The sequence below is a fragment of the Oncorhynchus tshawytscha genome, linkage group LG11, assembly GCF_018296145.1.
Source record: "Oncorhynchus tshawytscha isolate Ot180627B linkage group LG11, Otsh_v2.0, whole genome shotgun sequence".
NCBI classification, from domain to species: Eukaryota; Metazoa; Chordata; class Actinopteri; order Salmoniformes; family Salmonidae; genus Oncorhynchus; species Oncorhynchus tshawytscha.
This window is the reverse complement of record NC_056439.1, coordinates 9092486-9109696: the sequence shown is the minus strand read 5'-3', so window position 1 is coordinate 9109696 and position 17211 is coordinate 9092486. Positions and strand designations below refer to the sequence as shown.

The window sequence follows — 17211 nt, the reverse complement described above, 5'->3', positions numbered from 1 at the left end:
TGCGCAGTACTAGATAGAGCCATGACTACATCACGTAACTCAGTCAAGCAGTAAAATCAGATGGATTCTGATGGAACAGCGCGGACTACGAAGAGACACACAATGGCACACACACAGCATTCTCAAACACACGCTAACACACTTGCCACTGGCACTGAGTGAAGCCTGTGTGTCTATGTATATGTATGCTGATGACTGAACACTGTGCACACATACATTTTAATATTGTCATTTTGCTGTAATATTGATTTTGTATTGAAGATGTGTTATGGTAGAGTAGCGTGTAATAATGTCTTGTGTTATGTATTGTTGTATTGTATGTAATTGCGATTGGACCCCAGGAAGAGTAGCTGCTGCCTTGGCAACAGCTAATGGGGATCCGGAATAAATACAAATGCAATTGTCTGTGAATTAGTACCTAATCTACATACACGCAATTGTTTGTTTGTGTGTGCATGCATGCATGTCTTGCAAACCTTCAGTTTGTTATAGGTCAGTCCCAACGGTCAGGAAAACAGAGAAATGCAGCCATTGCTCAGCAACCTATTAGAGGAGCCTTCAGAGCTTAAAGAAGACCTGGTGTAAGAGATAAAAGCGAGAACGAGAGGGAGAGAGAGGGAGAGAGAGACCTGGGGGTTATGGAAGGGGGTTCATTTCCAATGAGCAAGATTGCTGTACATGCTGAACAGAGTTGAATCTGAACCTTTCACACACTAGAAACTAAGCCGGGTCTTACCTGGAAAAGAGGTAGCAGTTGTGATTGCCGTGAATCTTTGAATTTGTCAAAAACAATCTCGCTGTACTTCTCCTCATCATTGTTGTTCACTACTTCATATACTTCAGCCATACTAAAGACCCTTGCTGGAGAAAACAGCTGCTCAGTGCATTCTGAGTCACAAGTGTGGGCATCCACATCGACTACAGTGCAGGAAGTGATGTTGAAAAGGGTCCCGTTGTCTGTAGCAGTTTCCTCCGAGTTGGAACGTTTGGCCTCGCTTGAGGTAAACCTCCCAATTCGCACTTCTGACCTTAAATGTGCCTCATACTTTTGGCTTGAGCAACGAAATACAGTTTTAGGTTCTCTGTCCTCAAAAGCCTCATGGCATCCATCAGCAGGAAATGGAGGGATTATAACCGGAAGTCACTGTTTTAGAGATTGACACTCCCACCCTGAGTCTCCACTGCATCGTTGAAAGTCTTTGGTAAATCCTTTCCCCGTGTCCGTAAGCCACCAAGCAGCCGTGTGTTCCTTGACACTTCCTGGGATTAACATTGTACATTGCTTTGCCTCCCATGCAGCATGATATTCCATACTGGCATTCAGCTCTGCTTTCAATAAACGCCCTTCTTTAGCATCTGCTCTCGACATTGAATATACTGGTCATCCACTACATTAGGAGCAATGTCCAGTTGCTTTACCACAGCAGTAATCTAAAGAATAGAGAGTAGTTGAACATATTATTTAAAATTATTAAAAATTAAAAATTATTTATTTGATTTTAACCCTTTACACTCATGGGAATTGGCCTATATGGAGAGGGCCGAATTGAAATGTTTTTAACTGAAGAAATATGAGATGCCTACGCATAACCATAATAAAAACTGAAACGGAACACTTTGGAGACTATGAGGAAATGATCAGAACAAAGGTGAGGACACAGCAATCCACCTGAATCCAAACATTTTACTGTGGGCACTGTTTTACGGTGCCCACAAACTGTTAGGGCCTACATAAAGCTGTCCCAACAGCAGAGTTCCAACAGCAGTCCCAACACCTTACCACTGCTACACCTGGCTATCAGTGGAGCTTTGTCTGACAGCGAAACAGTTCATTCAGCCTCATTTACTGCCTTTTCAAAAAACATAGCTGATATGGCTGACTTGCTTAAACAAATGTGGTTTCTACAGACAATTGAGATGTACAAACTATGAAATAAGGGGATGACAAGCGGATAAGAGGCAATCCGTAACTTCGATTAAGACAATGAGTGAGCTAGGAAGGACGTAGTCAATAAAACTATTTGTTCAGCACTTTTGAGATGTACAGACAGACAGAATTTAGCACATGGGCTGTTCTTAGATTATTCTCCCTGTACACAAAGTCAGAAGCGCAGGAGAAATAAAGGGGGCATTTAAGCAGACAATTAAAGTTCTTACAATATTCTATGATTACATTTCTCAAAAACAGGTTATAGGCTACATGTGCACCACCAAGTCAGAACCGTAGGCGAAATTAAGTGGTGAAAAAATACCAAATTATTTGGGTGAGGCACATGGGCTACCAACAGCTTACTACACAACATACACTTAGTATTACTTTATTAGCTACAGTATACATATCTCCCTGGCATATTACATAATTTATGCAGCAGCATACAATACATGTTTGGACTCACCTTGAGGTGCTCACTTGAACAGGAAGGTGGCGCGGCAGTCCTTTGTGGGCAAATTTTGTCATCAAACTTTGTCATCAAAGTCTGCCATTCTCTGGATTTATGGTGCTTTCAAAAGAACTGGGAACTAGAAGAAAAAAAGGTCAAATCATGATGAAGTCAGTGATCTTCAGGTTGTAGCTCTAGAAAGAGGCCCAAGTCCCGGATTTACAATTCCGAGTTGGATGAAAGTTCGAAAGTCGTAGCTTGTTTTTCCCGAGTTCCCAGTTGTCTTGAACTCACTAAAGTCAGATTTTGCAGCTCCGAGTTAACAGTTGTTTTGAGCGTGGCACAAATGTTGAATGTTTATCATTTTAAACTAGGAGAGACCCTTAATCTTAGACTTGGTACAACACAGCCATTCCACTGAATAGCAGGCTAATAATTGCTTTGCAATGCTTGCAGTTAGGCACTGATTCCTTACAAACCGCTCATTGTTGAATATTAAAAATTGGAAGAAGTTCAAGATGACGGTCAGTCACGCTCGGTCTGGGGCTCCATGCAAGATCTCACCTCGTGGGGCATCAATGATCATGAGGAAGGTGAGGGATCAGCCCAGAACTACACGGCAGGACCTGGTCAATGACCTGAAGAGAGCTGGGACCACAGTCTCAAAGAAAATCATTAGTAACACACTACGCCGTCATGGATTAAAATCCTGCAGTGCATGCAAGGTCCCCCTGCTCAAGCCAGCGCATGTCCAGGCCCATCTGAAGTTTGCCAATGACCATCTGGATGATCCAGAGGAGGAATGGGAGAAGGTCATGTGGTCTGAGGAGACAAAAAAAATAGCTTTTTGTTCTAAACTCCACTCGCCGTGTTTGGAGGAAGAAGAAGCATGATTACAACCCCAACAACACCATCCCAACCATGAAGCATGGTGGTGGAAACATCAGGACGACTGCACCGTATTGAGGGGAGGATGGATGGGGCCATGTATCGTGAGATCTTGGCCAACACAGTCAGGGCAACTAAGGAGTGGCTCCGAAAGAAGCATCTTAAGGTCCTGGAGTGGCCTAGCCAGTCTCCAGACCTGAAGCAAATAGAAAATCTTTGGAGGGAGCTGAAAGTCCGTATTGCCCAGCAACAGCCCCGAAACCTGAAGGATCTGGAGAAGGTCTGTATGGAGGAGTGGGCCAAAATCCCTGCTGCAGTGTGTGCAAACCTAGTCAAGAACTACGGGAAACGTATGATCATCTGTAATTGCAAACAAAGGTTTCTGTACCAAATATTAAGTTCTGCTTTTCTGATGTATCAAATACTTATGTCATGCAATAAAATGCAAATGAATTACTTAAAAATCATACAATGTGATTTTATGGATTTTTGTTTTAGATTCCGTCTCACACAGTTGAAGTGTACCCTATGATTAAAAAAAATACAGACCTCTACATGCTTTGTAAGTAGGAAAACCTGCAAAATCGACAGTGCATCAAATACTTGTTCTCCCCACTGTATATTACAATGTTACCTTACATTATGACTCTATAATTAGTCACTAGAATCAACTCAAATCAGGTTAAGAAAACCACCCAAGTTCCTGAAACATTATAGTTCCTCTTTACTGTAGTCTCCCCACATCTAGAACTTTACTTCCTGCTTCTTATTTCTGGTCAAAGGTTGCTAAAATATAATGTTGCTGTACAGTTAATTATGCTACAGAATAATCATGTACACTGCAAACATATTGTTAATTTGTCAGCAGATACTTTAGCAGTATATTTCCTTAAGTGCATACCTTGATTGCATGACACATTAATATTGTTTCTTAAGTTGCCACTAGCCTATTTAATTTCCTTGTTTGAGAAAGCTTTTGCTATGCTCGATACAGAGAACTTTGCACTATTCCATTGATTCGGAAATACCCATAAGAAATTGAATATCCAAATAATTATCTGTTAGATTTTCAATCTCACCTTCTGAACTTGTTTAACAGTCCTTTGAATGGTCTCACTTCCTCAGAGGACTGTATAACACTTCCTCTTCCTCTCTTCCTCTTCCTCTTCCACTCTATTAGATACTGTACATAATCTCTCTCTCTCACATACACACATACCCTTTCTTGCTATGAGCCATAATCTTTATGCTTAATTCTATGTAAAAAAATAAATATATATATATATATAAGAAGAAAGGTTGATGAAATGAGGAGTAGGCTACAACGAGCAACCAACTGGTAGGCTGTTGTTTTATCTGAATTGGTCTGGGGAGAAACCGCATTATGTGGCCTCAATTACGGTGCCTTCAGAATTGTTCACACCCTTTGACTATTTCCAAATGTTGTTGTGTTACAGCCTATATTTAAAATGTATTAAATTTAGATTTTTGGTCACTAGCCTACACACAATACCCCATGATGTAAAAGTGGAATTGCGTTCTATGATTTTTTAAATAAATTAATACAAAATTAAAAATAAATATTCAACCCCTTTGTTATGGCATGCCTAAATAAGTTCAGAGGTAAAAAATGTCCTTAATAAATCACATAATAAGTCGTATCGACTCACTATGTGTGCAATAATAGTGTTTAACATGACTTTTGAATTTTTATTTTTTTATTTCACCTTTATTTAACCAGGTAGGCTAATTGAGAACAAGTTCTCATTTGCTACTGCGACCTGGCCAAGATAAAGCATAGCAGTGTGAACAGACAACACAGAGTTACACATGAAGTAAACAATTAACAAGTCAATAACACAGTAGAGAAAAAAAAGGGGAGTCTATATACAATGTGTGCAAAAGGCATGAGGAGGTAGGCGAATAATTACAATTTTGCAGATTAACACTGGAGTGATAAAGGATCAGATGGTCATGTACAGGTAGAGATATTGGTGTGCAAAAGAGCAGAAAAGTAAATAAATAAAAACAGTATGGGGATGAGGTAGGTAAAAATGGGTGGGCTATTTACCGATAGACTGTGTACAGCTGCAGCGATCGGTTAGCTGCTCAGATAGCAGATGTTTGAAGTTGGTGAGGGAGATAAAAGTCTCCAACTTCAGCGATTTTTGCAATTCGTTCCAGTCACAGGCAGCAGAGAACTGGAACGAAAGGCGGCCAAATGAGGTGTTGGCTTTAGGGATGATCAGTGAGATACACCTGCTGGAGCGCGTGCTACGGATGGGTGTTGCCATCGTGACCAGTGAACTGAGATAAGGCGGAGCTTTACCTAGCATGGACTTGTAGATGACCTGGAGCCAGTGGGTCTGGCGACGAATATGTAGCGAGGGCCAGCCGACTAGAGCATACAAGTCGCAGTGGTGAGTGGTATAAGGTGCTTTAGTGACAAAACGGATGGCACTGTGATAAACTGCATCCAGTTTGCTGAGTAGAGTGTTGGAAGCAATTTTGTAGATGACATCGCCGAAGTCGAGGATCGGTAGGATAGTCAGTTTTACTAGGGTAAGTTTGGCAGCGTGAGTGAAGGAGGCTTTGTTGCAGAATAGAAAGCCGACTCTTGATTTGATTTTCGATTGGAGATGTTTGATATGAGTCTGGAAGGAGAGTTTACAGTCTAGCCAGACACCTAGGTACTTATAGATGTCCACATATTCAAGGTCGGAACCATCCAGGGTGGTGATGCTGGTCAGGCGTGCGGGTGCAGGCAGCGAACGGTTGAAAAGCATGCATTTGGTTTTACTAGCGTTTAAGAGCAGTTGGAGGCCACGGAAGGAGTGTTGTATGGCATTGAAGCTCGTTTGGAGGTTAGATAGCACAGTGTCCAATGACGGGCCGGAAGTATATAGAATGGTGTCGTCTGCGTAGAGGTGGATCAGGGAATCGCCCGCAACAAGAGCAACATCATTGATATATACAGAGAAAAGAGTCGGCCCGAGGATTGAACACTGTGGCACCCCCATAGAGACTGCCAGAGGACCGGACAGCATGCCTTCCGATTTGACACACTGAACTCTGTCTGCAAAGTAATTGGTGAACCAGGCAAGGCAGTCATCCGAAAAACCGAGGCTACTGAGTCTGCCGATAAGAATATGGTGATTGACAGAGTCGAAAGCCTTGGCAAGGTCGATGAAGACGGCTGCACAGTACTGTCTTTTATTACTCCCTCATCTCTGTATCCCAAACATGCAATTATCTTTAAGGTCCCTCAGTTGAAGCAGGGAATTTCAAACACAGATTCAACCACAAAGACCAGGGAGGTTATCCAATGCCTTGCAAAGAAGGGCACCAATTGGTAGATGGATAAAAATGAAAAGAAGCAGACATTGAATATCCATTTGAGCATGGTGAAGTTATTAATTACACTTTGGATGGTGTATTTATACACCCAGTCACTACAAAGATACAGGTGTCCTTCCTAACTCAGATGCCATAGAGGAAGGAAACCACTCAGGGATTTCACCATGAGGCCAATGGTGACTTTAAAACAGTTACATAGTTTAATGGATGTGATAGGAGGAAACTGAGGATGAATCAACAACATTGTAGGTACTCCACAATACTACCTAATTGTCAGTGAAAAGCCTGTACAGAATTTTAAAAATTCCAAAACATGTATCATGTTGGCAACAAGGTACTAAAGCAATACTTCAAAAAATGTGGCAAAGCAATTACAATTTTTTTCCTGAACGCAAATCCATTACAACACATTAGTAAGTACCACTCTCCATATTTTTAAGTGGCGGCTGCATCATGTTATGGGTATGCTTGTAATCATCAAGGACTTGGGGGTTTTTCAGGATGAAAAATAAATAGGATGGAACTTAGCAAAGGCAAAATCCTAGAGGAAAACCTGGTTCAGTCTGCTTTCCACCAGACACTGGGAGATGAATTCACCTTTCAGCAGGACAATAAGCTAAAACACAATGCCAAATCTACACTGGAGTTTCTTACCAAGAAGACAGTGAATATTCCTGAGGGGCCAAGTTACAGTTTAGACTTAAATCTACTTGAAAATCTATGGCAATACCTTAAAATTGTAGTCTTGCAATGATCAACAACCAATTTGACAGAGCTTGAAGAATTATTTAAAGAATAATGGGCAAATGATGCATAATCCAGGTGTGGAAAACTCTTTAGAGATTTACCCAGAAAGACTCACACCTGCAATCGCTGCCAAAGGTGATTCTGCAAAGTATTGACTGAGGGGTGTGAATACTTAAGTAAATTAAATATTTCTGTATATAATTTTCAATAAATGTGCAATAAAATTCTAAAAACATGTTTTCACTTTGTCATTAAGAGGTATTGTGTGTAGATGGGTGAGAGAAAACAAATATCTATTGAATTTTGAATTCAGGCTGTAACACAACAAAATGTGGAATAAGTCAGAAGGTATGAATACTTTCTGAAGGCATTGTAGCCTAGCCAGAATCCGACGAGGCGTTTATTACATTCTCTCTCTAGTCGGAAGGCGGCTATGCCATGATCAAGACAGCGCGGAGCCAGCGACAGATACAGTGCCTTGCGAAAGTATTCTGCCCCCTTGAACTTTGCGACCTTTTGCCACATTTCAGGCTTCAAACATAAAGATATACAACTGTATTTTTTTGTGAAGAATCAACAACAAGTCGGACACAATCATGAAGTGTAACGACATTTATTGGATATTTCAAACTTTTTTAACAAATCAAAAACTGAAAAATTGGGCGTGCAAAATTATTCAGCCCCTTTACTTTCAGTGCAGCAAACTCTCTCCAGAAGTTCAGTGAGGATCTCTGAATGATCCAATGTTGACCTAAATGACTAATGATGATAAATACAATCCACCTGTGTGTAATCAAGTCTCCGTATAAATGCACCTGCACTGTGATAGTCTCAGAGGTCCGTTAAAAGCGCAGAGAGCATCATGAAGAACAAGGAACACACCAGGCAGGTCCGAGATACTGTTGTGAAGAAGTTTAAAGCCGGATTTGGATACAAAAAGATTTCCCAAGCTTTAAACATCCCAAGGAGCACTGTGCAGGCGATAATATTGAAATGGAAGGAGTATCAGACCACTGCAAATCTACCAAGACCTGGCCGTCCCTCTAAACTTTCAGCTCATACAAGGAGAAGCCTGATCAGAGATGCAGCCAAGAGGCCCATGATCACTCTGGATGAACTGCAGAGATCTACAGCTGAGGTGGGAGACTCTGTCCATAGGAAAACAATCAGTCGTATATTGCACAAATCTGGCCTTTATGGAAGAGTGGCAAGAAGAAAGCCATTTCTTAAAGATATCCATAAAAAGTGTGGATGGAGCCAAATACAGGACCATTCTGGAAGAAAACCTGATGGAGTCTGCAAAAGACCTGAGACTGGGATGGAGATTTGTCTTCCAACAAGACAATGATCCAAAACATAAAGCAAAATCTACAATGGAAAGGTTCAAAAATAAACATATCCAGGTGTTAGAATGGCCAAGTCAAAGTCCAGACCTGAATCCAATCGAGAATCTGTGGAAAGAACTGAAAACTGCTGTTCACAAATGCTCTCCATCCAACCTCACTGAGCTTGAGCTGTTTTGCAAGGAGGAATGGGAAAAAAATTCAGTCTCTCGATGTGCAAAACTGATAGAGACATACCCCAAGCAACTTACAGCTGTAATCGCAGCAAAAGGTGGCGCTACAAAGTATTAACTTAAGGGGGCTGAATAATTTTGCACGCCCAATTTTTCAGTTTTTGATTTGTTAAAAAAGTTTGAAATATCCAATAAATGTCGTTCAAAAAAACAGTTTTATATCTTTATGTTTGAAGCCTGAAATGTGGCAAAAGGTCGCAAAGTTCAAGGGGGCCGAATACTTTCGCAAGGCACTGTATGTCTCAGAAACCTCAATTGAGGGATGAGATACGGCCCAACTGTCAAATCGAGAAGATTGAAATACTGCTAAATACTGCAAAAAAATACAGTTTTATATCTTTATGTTTGAAGCCTGAAATGTGGCAAAAGGTCGCAAAGTTCAAGGGGGCCGAATACTTTCGCAAGGCACTGTATGTCTCAGAAACCTCAATTGAGGGATGAGATACGGCCCAACTGTCAAATCGAGAAGATTGAAATACTGCTAGTTTTTAATGACTGGTATTTTCGTCAGCATGCTATAGCAGCCCATTGGATTCTGCGTTGGGGTAAGTAGCTACAGGAAGTGTTGTCGAATCCAATAGGCTACTCCAGTCAAGACAGGCACTGTTATATAGAATGATAATAAATAATATCGTTGCTGCTGCAAATTAGCTAGCTAGTCTTGGCTGTAGCCGAATTCCATTGGCGTCTCTCTCTCCCTCCGAATTCTCTCTTGGCCTGTTCTTTCCAGCTGCAACAATAAAGTGCCAGCTTCTCCCTTCTCCCTTTTAAACGTATGTTTAAAAAAAAACACATGTCCAGATATAAGAAAATAAAATGTATGATACTATTCGAATAATAAAATAATTTCAATCTCCCATCCCTATTTTCTGCATAGGTTATCATATACCTCTTCACCTGTTCAATTGTCATTTTAATTAATTATGCACATGGATTTTTTAAGAACTTTTATGCCTTAGAAGTTTAGTACAACTGCCACACTGGTATAAAGTAGAATAACCCCAAAAATGTAAGCAATTTTAGTATTTTCTTTACTCTTTGCCTGGTCCAGTCAGTGTACAACACCCTCTGCAAAACACTGCTGACAGACCTTTTTAGAAATAATCATGATAAACGTGAGCTTAAAAATTAAGTTTGGTAATTATTATAACATCTGAAGAAAAAAAAACAAGAAAACACGGCAAATCTGAAGGTCTCTGAGGCATGGCTCTTTTCAAACTCCGAAACTGTCACGTATAACATATTCTCCCTCTCCGGGCCTCATCAGACTCCCCTGGACTCAAGTCATCTGCCTGATTACCTTCGCTATATATGTCACTCCCTTCGTACTCTCCCTAGGCCTTATTGTTTCTGTTCCGTTGTTCCATGTCTGTACGCTACTCGTGTTTTTGTTTTGTGCCTTGTGTTATTTATTATTAAAAGTCACTTCCTGAACTTGCTTCCCGACTCCCAGCGTGTACGTAACAGAAACAATTTTCAGTTCAGAATGCTTGATAGCATAAAGAATGTGAAGCAGCCAGTTGAAATGCATATAGGTAATAGGTATCGACTATTTCAAGCGTTATTAATGGTCTGTGCAACATGAGACAGCGGATGGATTATAATCACTTAAAATGTATGACATATCCTTCACATTTAGTGGTGATATCACACTGGCCAGCTAATTCAACTATTTGGGTGATTAACGAGTGTATACCGCAATTTTGGTTTGCAAATATACTTTCGTTATTTACCTTTATTTAACTAGGCAAGTCAGTTAAGAACAAATTCTTATTTTCAATGACGGCCTAGGAACAGTGGGTTAACTGCCTGTTCAGGGGCAGAACAACAGATTTGTACCTTGTCAGCTCGGGGATTTGAACTTGCAACCTTCCGGTTCCTAGTCCAACACTCTAACCACTAGGCTACCCTGCCACCCCATATAGTTACCATACTATAATTCCTGCAGGATCCATTGAAATCGCTTTCAATGGCTACAAAAGTTTTTTTCAAAGAATACAAATCGCTTTCTATGCGTGATAACTTTTTTTCTATGCGTGAGAAGGCCTTTGGAAATGACCTGCATATCTGCAGTTGTAAAAAAAAATCAAATGCAATATATCGATTTACAAATACAAATCAAAAGGTGTTTGTTTGTGGATAGTGAATTGCATTTGTTGATAGCGATTTACATTTGTGGAAGGTGATTTACATTTGTGGATTGGTGATTTACATTTGTAGATTGGTGATTCAAATCAAAGCTTACGTGTGCCGAATACAACAGGTGTAGGTAGACCTTACAGTGAAATGCTTAATTTACATTTGTGGAAAGTGATTTACATTTGTGGATTGGTGATTTACATTTGTGAATACATTTGGCATGATATTGATCACATACCCATCATTGAGACGGAGCATCGCCAAGTGCTGTCCTTCAAGTGTTAGAAACTATATGGACTAGTTTAAGAATATAACACAACAGTGATTTCATGGGGAGAGGATAGTCATACTGGCTTTGGTTTAGTGAAGCCGAATGGTTTAGATACGACCAAAACTGATATTAGTTGCATTGATTTTATACACCTCAATCTAAAATCTAAAATTCAGGATCTGTCCTCAGGTAACTGTGTGGTCTCGTTTATCAGAAATAATGGGAGACGTGTCAGTCGCGCGGATTCAAGAGGACCAAGATGGGATAATAATCATAGGGAAACTGAGTAGGTCTAATCTCCTTTCCAATCAATTTTTATAAAATATTTTTCTGAGTTGCGGAATCATATGTTTTATGTGCTTTAGAGATTGTGAACTGCAAGGAGATGATTCGGGCTCTGAGTTGCGGCGATTCTCATACCGGTTTACTGTCTGAAGAGGGCCGGGTTCTCTGCTTGGACAAAGCCAATATTCCCAGGTGGGATCCATTCCATATAATGATGCATTTATACATAGCTTACCCTAAAAAATGTGAGCAATACCTTATAGTAATTCTGTGTCAATGTTTTGATTGACCTTTTAGCCACCCCCACATTCAAATAGCTAAAGTATAACAACTATTTATTCGTCATTTAATTCATTCAAATGGGCCAGCTAATCTGATTCATCAGTTTCTTTCTTTAATTATTTTTTTTCTATCAGACCATTGGATAACCTATGTAACCGACAGGTAACTCAGGTTGCATGTGGAGACCAGCATTCAATTTCACTAACACAGGTTAAATGACCATGAACACACCACTAATCACTCAAGTTTCACAATACAACTTAACCAAAATGGTCTAACCTTTCAACAAGTGTAATCCTGTGCAATGTTCTCACTTTGCTCTGTCCCTTTCTGGAGCTGTGTTCAGCTGGAGCAAGAACACCGCCGGGCAACTGGGACTAGGGCACACAACAGGTACAGTATACATTATACAATGTATATGTTGTCTGTAGTTAAATATATTTAAGTAAATCAAGGTCCGGACCGAAGACCATGAACAGTACATTGTTTCAAACACGTGTGCTGTGTTTAAACGAAAGCCTTCACACCCAGTAGCTCCCTCAGGCTGTAGCTGGAGACCCCTGATATATCTAATATCTGTTTGGTTATTTTCATCTTAGCATAAGACCTTTTTAGAATTAACTGTTGAGAAATATTTTAGCATTTGTGGGGCCCTCCAATAAGATCTACTCATTTGGGCACGGAAAGCAAGGGCAGCTGGTAAATGGAGTAAAGATTGATCATTTGTTTGAGAAATTGTTTGAGAAAGGAAATCAAATAAAACAAGGCTATATACAGGGGGTACCGTTACCGAGTCAATGTGAGGGGGCACAGGTTAGTTGAGGTAATTTGTACATGTAGATATGGGTGAAGTGAGTATGCATAGATAATAAACAGTAAGTAGCAGCTGTGTAAAAACAAAAGGAGGGGGGTCAATGTAATTAGTCCGGGTGGCCATTTGATTAATTGTTCAGCTATCTTATGGCTTGGGGGTAGAAGCTGTTAAGGAGCCTTTTGGTCCTGGGGGTAGAAGCTGTTAAGGAGCATTTTGGTCCTAGACTTGACGCTCCGGTAACGCTTGCCGTGCGGTAGCAGAGGGAACAGTCTATGACTTGGGTGACGGGATTTTTTGACAATTTTTTTGGTCTTTCCTCTGACTCCGCCTAGTATATAGATCCTGGATGGCAGGAAGCTTGGCCCCAGTGATGTACCGGGCTGTACGCACTACCCTCTATAGCACCTTATGGTCAGATGCCGAGCAGTTGCCATACCAGGTGGCGATGCAACCGGTCAGGATGCTCTCGATGGTGCAGGTATAGAACTTTGTCGATCTGAGGGCCCATGCCAAATCTTTTCAGTCTCCTGAGGGGGAAAAGGTGTTGTCGTGCCCTCTTCACGACTCTCTTGGTGTGTTTGGACCATGATAGTTTGTTGGTGATGTGGACACCAAGGAACTTGAAACTCTCGACCCGCTCCACTACAGCCCCGTCGATGTTAATGGGGGCTTGTTCGGGTCGCCTTTTCCTGTAGTCCATGATCAGCTCCTGTGTCTTGCTCACATTGAGGGAGAGGTTGTTGTCCTGGCACCACACTGTGAGGTCTCTGACTTCCTCCATATAGGCTGTCTCATTGTTGTCGGTGATCAGGCCTACGACTGTTGTGTAGCCAGCAAACTTAATGATGGCGACGGCCCGTCTGGAAGTCGAGGATCCAGTTGCAGAGGGAGGTGTTTAGTCCCAGGGTCCTTAGCTTAGTGATGAGCTTTCTGGGCACTATGGTGTTGAACGCTGAGCTGTAGTCAATGAACAGTATTCTCACATAGGTGTTTCTTTTGTCCAGATAGGAAAGGGTAGGGTGGAGTGTGATTGAGATTCCATCATCTGTGTATCTGTTGGGGCAGAATGTGAATTGGAGTTGGTCTAGGGTGTCTGGGATGGTGCTGTTGATGGCTACCGAAGTGAGTGCTACAGGGCGGTAATCATTTAGGCAGGTTACCTTTGCTTCCTTGGGCACAGGGACTACGGCAGTCTGCTTGAAACATGTAGGTATTAAAGACTCGGTCAGGGAGAGGTTGAAAATGGCAGTGAAGACCCTTGCCAGTTGGTCCGTGCATGCTTTGAGTACACGTCCTGGTAATCCGTCTGGCCCCGTGGCTTTGAATGTTGACCTGTTTAATTAAATGTCTTGCTCAAATCGGCTACCGAGAGAGTTATCACACAGTCGTCCGGAACAGCTGGTGCTCTCGTGCATGCTTCAGTGAAAGGCATTTTGCTCGTCTGGTAAGCTCGCTTCACTGGGCAGCTCGCGTCTGGGTTTGTAGTCCGTAATAGTTTTCAAGCCCTGCCACATCCGACGAGCATCAGAGTCATGTAGTAGGATTCATTCTTAATCCTGTATTGACGCTTTGCCTGTTTGATGGTTTGTCTGAGGGTGTAGTGGGATTTCTTAAAGCATCTGGGTTAGTGTCCCGCTCCTTGAAAGCCACAGCTCTAGCTCAATGCGGATGTTGCCTGTAATCCATGGCTTCTGGTTGGGATATGTAGGTACTGTCACTGTGGGGACGACGTTGTCGATTTACTTATTGATGAAGCCGATGACTGAGGTGGTATACTCTTCAATGCCATTGGATGAATCCCGGAACATATTCCAGTCTGTGGTAGCAAAACAGTCCTATGGCGTAGCATCCACGTCATCTGATCACTTCCATATTGAACGAGTCACTGGTACTTCATGCTTTAGTTTTTACTTGTAAGCAGGAATCAGGAGGATATAACTATGGTCAGATTTTCCAAATGGAGGGCAAGGGAGAGTTTTGTATGCGTCTCTGTGTGTGGAGTAAAGGTGGCCTTATACAGCTCGTTGAGTGCGGTCTTAGTGCCAGCATCGGTTTGTGATGGTAAATAGACGGCTACGATTAATATAGATGAGAACTCTCTTGGTAGATAGCGTGGTCTACAGCTTATCATAAGGTAATCTACCTCAGGTGAGCAATACCTCAAGACTTCACATTGCGCACCAGCTGTTATTGACAAATAGACACACACCCCACCTCTCGTCTTACCAGACATAGCTTCTCTGTACTGCTGATGCATGGAAAATCCCACAAGCTCTATATTATCAGTGTCGTCGTTCAGCCACGACTCTGTGAAACATAAGATATTGCAGTTTTTAATATTCCTTTGGTAGGATAATCTTGAACGTAGATCATCCATTTTGTTTTCCAATGATTGCACGCTGGCCAATAGAACGGGTGACAGTGGAGGTTTACTTACTCGCCTACAAATTCTCAGAAGGCAGCCCAACCTTTTTCTCCATCTTTTCTTCACGCAAATGATGGGGATTTGTGCCCATTCCCGAGAAAGCAGTATATCCTTCGCATCGGACTCGTTAAAGGAAAATTCTTTGTCCGGTTCGAGGTGAGTAATCGCTGTTCTGATGTCCAGAAGTTATTTTTGGTCATAAGAGAATGTAGCAGCACATTATGTACAAAATAAGTAAGAAAATAAGGTACAAACAATGCAAAAAAAGGAGCACGTTAAACTGCAGCCATCCCCTCCGGTGCCATTATCCCTCGGCCAATCTGTGTGCTATCATGTCCTGGATGTGACCGACTCATTGAAGCCCTTTGTCATGACCAAGCACATTGGGGTGTGGAAGAAGGCCCTGTTGGTGATTCTGAAAAGTAAACATATTCAACGCACCCGTGTCCCTGGGGTCAAACACCTTCTCCAGGTCCTCGGCCATCTCCACAGAGTCCGTGTCCATGCTTCTTTGCTCTTACTGTCAATCCATTTATAAAGCTGATTTCCCATGTTAACCAGTCAACTTCCGGGACCAATCTGGTGCCAGGGTGGCAGCTGTTTCAATGCAACCTATTTAGAACTGATGAGACCTATCTGAGACTTGATTCAATTATATTTTGCTGACTCACATGGAGAATATTTTGCTCATCATTTTGCATTTATTGTCAAAATGTATTTTACTTTTCTATATTTCAAAGGCAAACCAAAAAGCTTTTGTATCCATCAAAAGGTACTGTCTGGAACGTTCTGGATCTCTCCAGATTTTTGGTTTGCCTTTGATGTTCACTTCAATCACATATTTCTAGGGGAGGATGTAAAGCTTTGGTGTTTATGTTCAAAGAAGGTAAAAACATATATTTTGTATCAGTCACTGATTGCTAACCATGCTATTTGCTGTCAGTCTTGAGGTGTTTTGATGTTTGTTGTTTGGGTCTTAGAAAGTGTCCTAGGCTGCATCTCAATAGAGGCTTTAGATTTCCTCTACCTGAACTTATCTGGAAAGAGAGAGTGAAGGAAACATTTTGCTTTCCTACTAGATAATCTTTCTCACCTGCTAAAGTTAATTTCAGTGCAGATCAACGTAATTAGACGAAGAAACTCCTTAATTGAGATGCATTGTACACTTTCTTTTCCATTACTTTCAAGATGTGGATCAGACACCTGCCATCTTTCGTCATTACCCATTCTCGATGAATCTGCACAGCAAGATAAACATTTTTTAACGCATTTCAATGCCGCACTCACAAACGTAATGAAACTTGCTTCTCAATATATATTATTATAATATACAGCAGATAGTATAAATCAGGGTGGCTAAACCCCCTACTGGAGACCAACTGACTGTGTATGCAGGCTTTTTCTCTTGCCCTGCTCTAACACACCTGGTTCCACTAATCAGCTGCTCACCAGGACCTTGATTAGCTGAATCAGGTGCGTTAGAACAGGGCCGGAGCAAAAGCCTGCATTCCAAGCAGCTCCAGAATGTTGACCGCCACTACTGAAGAAACCAACCATATTTCTTAACCTTTTTGATGGGAGAAACTGGTTGAAATGAATACCTGTCTTGTACTAGAAGAGCACTGACTGAAGACTTAATATTGTACTGTATGCATTGCACAATCCCCCTGCTCCGTTCTTTGAGCTGAGGCTGAGGAGAGCATCACTCATCGAACACACTTTCCATTTAGGAATGATAGCTTTCCAATGATGAGACAATGTTTTGAACAGAGAAGGGCTACGCCGAAACGTAGTGCTTACCCCTCTCAGGTGTATTTCGACGAGGATGCGAAGTTGACAGATGTCTACAAAAGGGACTTCTTCCTCCATTTGTCTGATAGGCTGTTGGTACCCGAGTCTGGGATGTTCATGTACAGTGACACCAAGACGCTGGCCTGGTTCCCTGCAAAGGTGACGGCATGTTTAGGGAAATCACACATGGATTATGAGGTTGTTCACGCCTCACCACATTATTTTATGATTATCAATAATCATTGGACTTTCAAA

At 41.6% G+C, this 17211-nt stretch overlaps 1 long non-coding RNA gene across 1 annotated transcript; it reads left to right on the top strand.

The window, feature by feature from the left end:
- Nucleotides 1-11528: 11528 nt before the first annotated feature.
- On the top strand, nucleotides 11529-12306 carry LOC121847815. The gene is made up of 3 exons (XR_006084679.1): nucleotides 11529-11645; nucleotides 11725-11836; nucleotides 12061-12306. It is a non-coding gene; the product is annotated as an uncharacterized LOC121847815 (long non-coding RNA).
- Nucleotides 12307-17211: the final 4905 nt, after the last annotated feature.